Genomic DNA, 6,000 nt, shown 5'->3' with positions numbered 1-6,000 from the left:
CACAACTGAGAAAAAGGTTAATCATTTTAAAAGGTTATTTAGCCAAGACCCCCCCCCAAGTGTTGACCCTCTCCCCTTGTAATAAGTTAGTCAAATAATTCACAAGCCCTCATCTTAGAGAGAGGCCTGAGAGGCGGGTTAAGCAAGCCAGCCTGGCAGTGTGACACTGAGTGAGAATTTTGACTTTCCTGAGGAGGAAGTTGCTCAGAAATTAAAATCTTTCCTCTTTAGTTGGAGTTCAGAGAAAAAGAACTGCCATGACTCACATTCTGCCAAATGGCTGTTGGGAAAGCAGGCAGAAGCTTGGTTCACTGGAGCTGGATGGTCCCAGACCATGGTTCTGGAGTAAAGTTCTGTGAGGAGAGGAGGTTCAGCCAGGATGAAGAGAAAAGCCATGGAGCAGCTCTGGCACCACCACCCAAGAGGACTTGGGAAGTGCAGTCCCCCAAGGCCAAAAATCACAAGAAGTCCTAACTTAAGCACAGAGGAATAATCACACCCAAAGACAAACCAAGGCCACATTCCAACCATTCCAGTCCATGCCCCTGGATAGAAAGCAAAGCAACTTTAGAGGACACCCAGGGAGAAGAATTTCATTCATTTCACCCATGCCTCCAGACCACATTGACTGGCCACAGGTTATACCTTTCAGTGGTTCTGCCTTCCGGTAGTTCCAAAGGCAGTGGAGAGACACCAGGAAAAATGAGCATATGTCATACTGAGTGAGGAGAGAAGCTGCCCAAAGAGGGACCCCCAAGCAGGTCAGGTGATCACCAAGTGAACAGAGTCAGGAGGGTGACCCAGGCCAGGCAGCCCATGAGCCACATGGACCAAGATGGCACACCATGGAAAGTACGCAATGGAGGTAAGGCTGGAAGTGTGCTTTGGGGCTGGGTTGAATCCCACATCATATTTTTCAGTGAATCAATCCGGGATGGTGTCAGGATCCAGTTGCAGCAGCCATCTACCCTGACAGAAGAGATCTAGAAGAGAGCCAAAACTATCTGGGAAGTATCTGCTGACTTCCTTGGACATACCTTTCTTTTCAGGGCTCCTTCCAGCAAGTTCTTCCAGTGCTCTTTGTCCTTGGAGCTCACCTTAGATTTCCTCCTGAAAGAGAAGCTTTGATGGCTTTGGATGAGTAGTGGATCCCGTCTTACCGTCTTTCAAGGGCCTTCCCTTTCTAAGACAACGTCTAGATCCTTCATCCTGGACACAACCCCATCTGGAGTAGGCCTCACTTCCCAAGTGTACTTCTATGATACAACCACCCAGTAACTTCAACTCAAATGTGCCTCTCCAGTACAGTTTATATCCTGTCTGCCTCAATTCCACACTCCTAAAGACAACTAACTCTCCATGTCAGAGTTCCCCAGGGAAACAGAAGCAATAGCATGTGTGTAGGTGTACAGTTGGGAATATAATTTATTTTAAAGAATTGGCTCATGTGGTTGTGGGGGTGACAAAACACTCAGGTCAGGTCAGCACAGTAGGCTAGAGATGGAGAGGAAAGCTGCTGTTACAAGTCAAGTCCAAAGTTAGGATTCCCTTCTTCTTCCGGGGGCTGTGTTTTGATTAGATAAGAACCATCCACATTATACAGGATAATCTGCTTTACTCAAGGTCTACTGATTCAAATATTTGTTACGTCTTAAAACTGCTTAGACGGCAATATCTAGATTGATGAGTGTCCAAACAATTGAGCACTATAGCCTAACCAAGTTGGTGCTTAAAATTAAGCATCACACCATCCTTAAGATTCAGCTCAAATTCAACTTCTTCCTCTAAACTACCCCCACTTAGAACTGAAAATGATTATCTTGCTTCTAAACTCCCTCAGTCCTGCATCCAGCCAGCCATGCCTCTCTTCTCTCAAGACATTTAGCATTTGCTTTGCTAACAGCAGTGAGTGATTTCAATCTTAATGTTTGTTTTTCTACAAGAGTGTGGATGCTGTAGTCAATCAAATCCTTTTTGAAACACTTAATAACTAGTTACATGAGCTTGGGCAGGTTTCTTAACCTCACCTAGTCTTAAGATAGTACTTACTCTAAAAACTCCTTAAGGTTTGCATGAAACATCCATACAAATTACTTAGCATAGCACCTGGCATATACTAAGCATTCTATCCACCTATTCAACAAATATTCACTTAACACTTACTACGTGCTGGGCAATGACAACACAGAAGTGAAGAAGAAAAACCAAGCCACTGCTCTGAGGGACCTGTGTTCATAAAATCTCTTCTAAATAAATTAACTTTAAAAAACAATATAGTATCCAACAAGTGCTTTGAAGACAATAAACTAGGATAAAGAATAGAGCCTAGAATGGAGAGCAAAGAGCTGAATTAAGAAAAGGAGCTGACTGATCATGCAAGACTTGAGAGAACGAGAATCCTGGAAGGCCCAGCAGGAATAAGCCTGGGCAAATCCATCCTTGGAATCTTGTGGCTAGTGTCTTCCTTTTCTGGGCCCCCAGGCTATGTATTCTAGATAGGAAATGAGGATATAGAGCTCATCCTCACTCCAGGCCTTTGGGAAATGCCCACATAATCTCCTTCTCCACTGATACTCTGCCTTCCTCCTTCCTACAGCCCTCTCGTTTGCAGAGCTTCTCAACCAGAGGCCGTGCTGTCTCTACCCCAGGGGTGGTTGGAATGAAAGGAAGGCACTTGTTATTGTCACAATGATGAAGAGTTGTTACTGACACTTAGTGGACTGGGAACAGGGACACCAACCAGGTCAGTCTCACTTAAAGGACTGTCCTACCCCCGAAGTAAATGCAGACATCCCCTTAGTGTCCTCCCAAATATCACCAAATCTCTTCTTGCCAACACTTGAGCTCTGCATCTCTATCTTCAGAGCTAATCAGTCACCAATCTGTCATGTCAATCTGGCAATCTCAAATGTGAGATGCAAATGTCCTCTATCTCCATAGGTAGAGACAAGCAGCTCCCAGTGACTGCTGGCTCCCCAAAGGAAGGGCCTGCTCGATCCTGTGTGGGGCATGGAGAAAAATGGTGGAGAGGTCTTCCAAATTGAACTGAGCTGTACTAATTTCCTTGTCCAGGCCCTAAAACCAACCATGTATGACCATTTTGAGGACAAACAAGCCTTCTAGATGAGAAATTTGTATTGCCCCCTCTAGGCCTTCCCCATATTCCAAACTTCCTATACACACTTGGCAAAGAGGTCCAAATGCTTCTCAGTGGAGGGCAATAGCAGGGGTGGTGGCAAGGCAGATCCTTGGTTTTCTTTGCCATTCATTTCTCATCATTGTCATCACCATCAAGTACTGCCATAATTAACCACCTAAGACCCTGTACACCGATGCATGCTGGTGAGATTTCTGTCACTGGAGGGTCCCAACTGCATAGATGACTGTTAGGAAAAGATGATGTCCGTGGTCCTGTTATAAAGGTCCTCTAGCCAACTGACTTCCTGGTTTGCTTAATGTATAGCCTAATGTGTGATTAAAATTGCTCATGAAAACTGCTCTCAGAAGAAAAGGGCCAGGGGCACTGAAAGGGCTCATTTTTCATTCTTTAGTGTGGAGAAGTTGGCAGGGAAAGGAACGATGACTGTTCCCTGAAGAATGCAATGCTCCAGATGGCTCCCGAGAGCCAGCCCGGGAAAGTTCTTTGGCAACCTGGCTCACCAGCATGACCTTCCAAGTGTTCAAGCCAGAGCAGCAGTCCTTAGAGAAGGACCCCTTGAGGCAGGAGCTTTATGCCATCTTCCTCCGCTGTGTGTTTCTGTTTGCTAGAACTGGTGATTGATGCTCAACCACAGAACAGGGCTTATCTCAAAGGGTCCTTTCAGGACCAAGCTGGCCACTTATAAGTTAATGGCGCAGGGACAAAGTATGGGGTGGAGTAAAGAGAGGGAAGAACAGCGGGAGCAGTTGCTACCTCCTGGCCTGAAGGATCATGAGAAGGAGTGATCTCTAGAATGCCAAAACTGAGGTGTGGCCAGTCTATAGCCCAGCAGGGTGAGTCCTGGGAAATTAACTGCCTAGGCCTCAAGTGCTTCTTGCTGGCAGAAGGCAAAGAGCCTGGAAAGTCACTGACAGAGTCCATCCAGATAAGCTACCAGCCACAGGGCAAGAGGCGTGTGTCAGGTCATTCTGCAAAACTGAGGGTCATTTATTTCACCCTTGATTTTGTAGATTCTCAGCACAGTAATGTCATCTGTGCTCAAATGAGTGCCTGAGTCCATTTTGGCTGATCTCAGCTAGGCTGACACTTGTTCACAGTCAATTGGTGGGTTAGCCAGGACCAGCCAGGCTAGGATGGCCCTGTCGGAATATATTAAAAAAAGACAGAGCCCTCTCTTAATATAGCTCACCTACTCTCTAGGTTGTTGGCCTGAGGATTTTTTTTTTTTTTTACAAAATAATCAGAGTTCCAAAGACAATAAGCAGAAAAATTCTAGAGTGGAAGGAAGCATTGCTCAGACTTCTGCTGAAATGACATTTGTTTCTGTTCATTTGGCCAAAACAAGTTCCATGGCCTTCTTCAAATCAAGGATTTTGTCTTGCTTTGCTTTGCTTTTTAAATGTTCTACCTCTGGAAGGGAAAAGAACAAAATGTGGCCATTTTTTGCAAGCTACCATAGATTGTGCTCCAGCCACAATAAGTTCTACATGAAAAAATCTGCCCCCCCCAACACATACATCCCAGATGTCTCATTCTGGATCCCTTGAATCCAGGCTTATTCCTGAAGCAGCTGGTGTTCTCTGTGCCACAAATCACCTAAAACTTGGAGGTGTACAATAGTCTTTTTTCTTTTTTTAACTTTCCCTTCTTTGAACTGGCCATTTGGTCTGGGATCAGCTGTTCAGCTCTGCTGATTTGGGCCAGACCTGGCTGATTTGTGTCAGGGCTCCCCTCCTCCTGCATCCATACTCAGCCGAGTACCAGCCTTGGTGCTCCTCCAGCATGCTCATTCACATGATGACAACACTCTAAAAATGCAAAGAGAATACAAATCCCAAAGTGCTATCACTCTTGTTCAAGTCTCTGCCTAGGCACAACAGCAAATGCCCCATTGGCCAGGAAAATCTCGTGGCAGAGCTCAGAATCAGTACAGGCAAGGGGACAAAGATTCAGGGATGGATTGCTGATGTTCTTTGACCTCTGCAGAGTTCTGAGTACCTGCCTACCTTTTTCATCTTTCTGATCACTGATCTCTAGGTTAGTCCTCATCTTTACTGACAAACTCCTCTACATCCTTCTTAATCCAACTCAAAGCCCCTTCATCTCCCAAATATGCTTTCTGATTTTCATCCTCATCATCTTCCCCCACCATATACTCCCCACCATCAAAATCACCAAGCTGGACAAGACCTGCATTACTGCCTACCTTCAGGCCCTTAGTTAGTATGGTATATTTATTTGTGGGTGATGTCATCTTCTTTCTTGGATGATGATCACCAAAGAGCTGGTTCTCTGTGTAACCCATCATCCTTTATCATTCCTATGCCCCTGTACCCAACACATACAAGCTGTTCTTCTAACCTGAGGAGGTCAGTGCTGGAGCAGACAAAGACTGAGAATAGACAGCTGAACAGAGCCAGGTCATATCTAGGGAGAGGACCAGTCCTGTGTCCATGCTTACAAGAATCAACTGACAGCATGGGCAAAAACCAGCCAGAAAGCAGGCTGTAGTGGACTGAACAAGAATGAGGCTTTGGTTTTGCTACAAGTCAACTGGGACCAGAAGTCAGAATCATGAGGAGACTCCTCCACCCTTCCCAGAAGAGACCTTTGTAAGAGAACAGTGTAAATGGACTGGCAAGAAAATGGGTGAGCCGTTGCCCACCTGGCATCAGATGGTCCAGGTGCCTTCTGAGAGAGCATGTTTGTGGGAACTTTATTTGCATATCTCCTTCATTAGACTTGTGTTGCACCTTGGTACACAGAAGAATGTACTCATGGGTTTACAAAAAGCCCTCAATGAGCCAGAAGCTCTCCTGGCTCGCTGTCTGTGTTAAGCC

The 6,000-nt window shown here is 45.6% G+C and overlaps 1 pseudogene; it reads left to right on the top strand.

The window, feature by feature from the left end:
- The first annotated feature begins 859 nt into the window (after positions 1-859).
- Positions 860-6,000, top strand: part of LOC103738871 — a 28,126-nt pseudogene continuing 22,985 nt past the window's right edge.

The sequence above is a fragment of the Nannospalax galili genome, unplaced genomic scaffold, assembly GCF_000622305.1.
Source record: "Nannospalax galili isolate Female #2095 unplaced genomic scaffold, S.galili_v1.0 scaffold599, whole genome shotgun sequence".
In the NCBI taxonomy this organism is placed as follows: Eukaryota; Metazoa; Chordata; class Mammalia; order Rodentia; family Spalacidae; genus Nannospalax; species Nannospalax galili.
The sequence above is the reverse complement of the archived record's forward strand: the minus strand, read 5'-3'. Positions and strand labels throughout refer to the sequence as shown.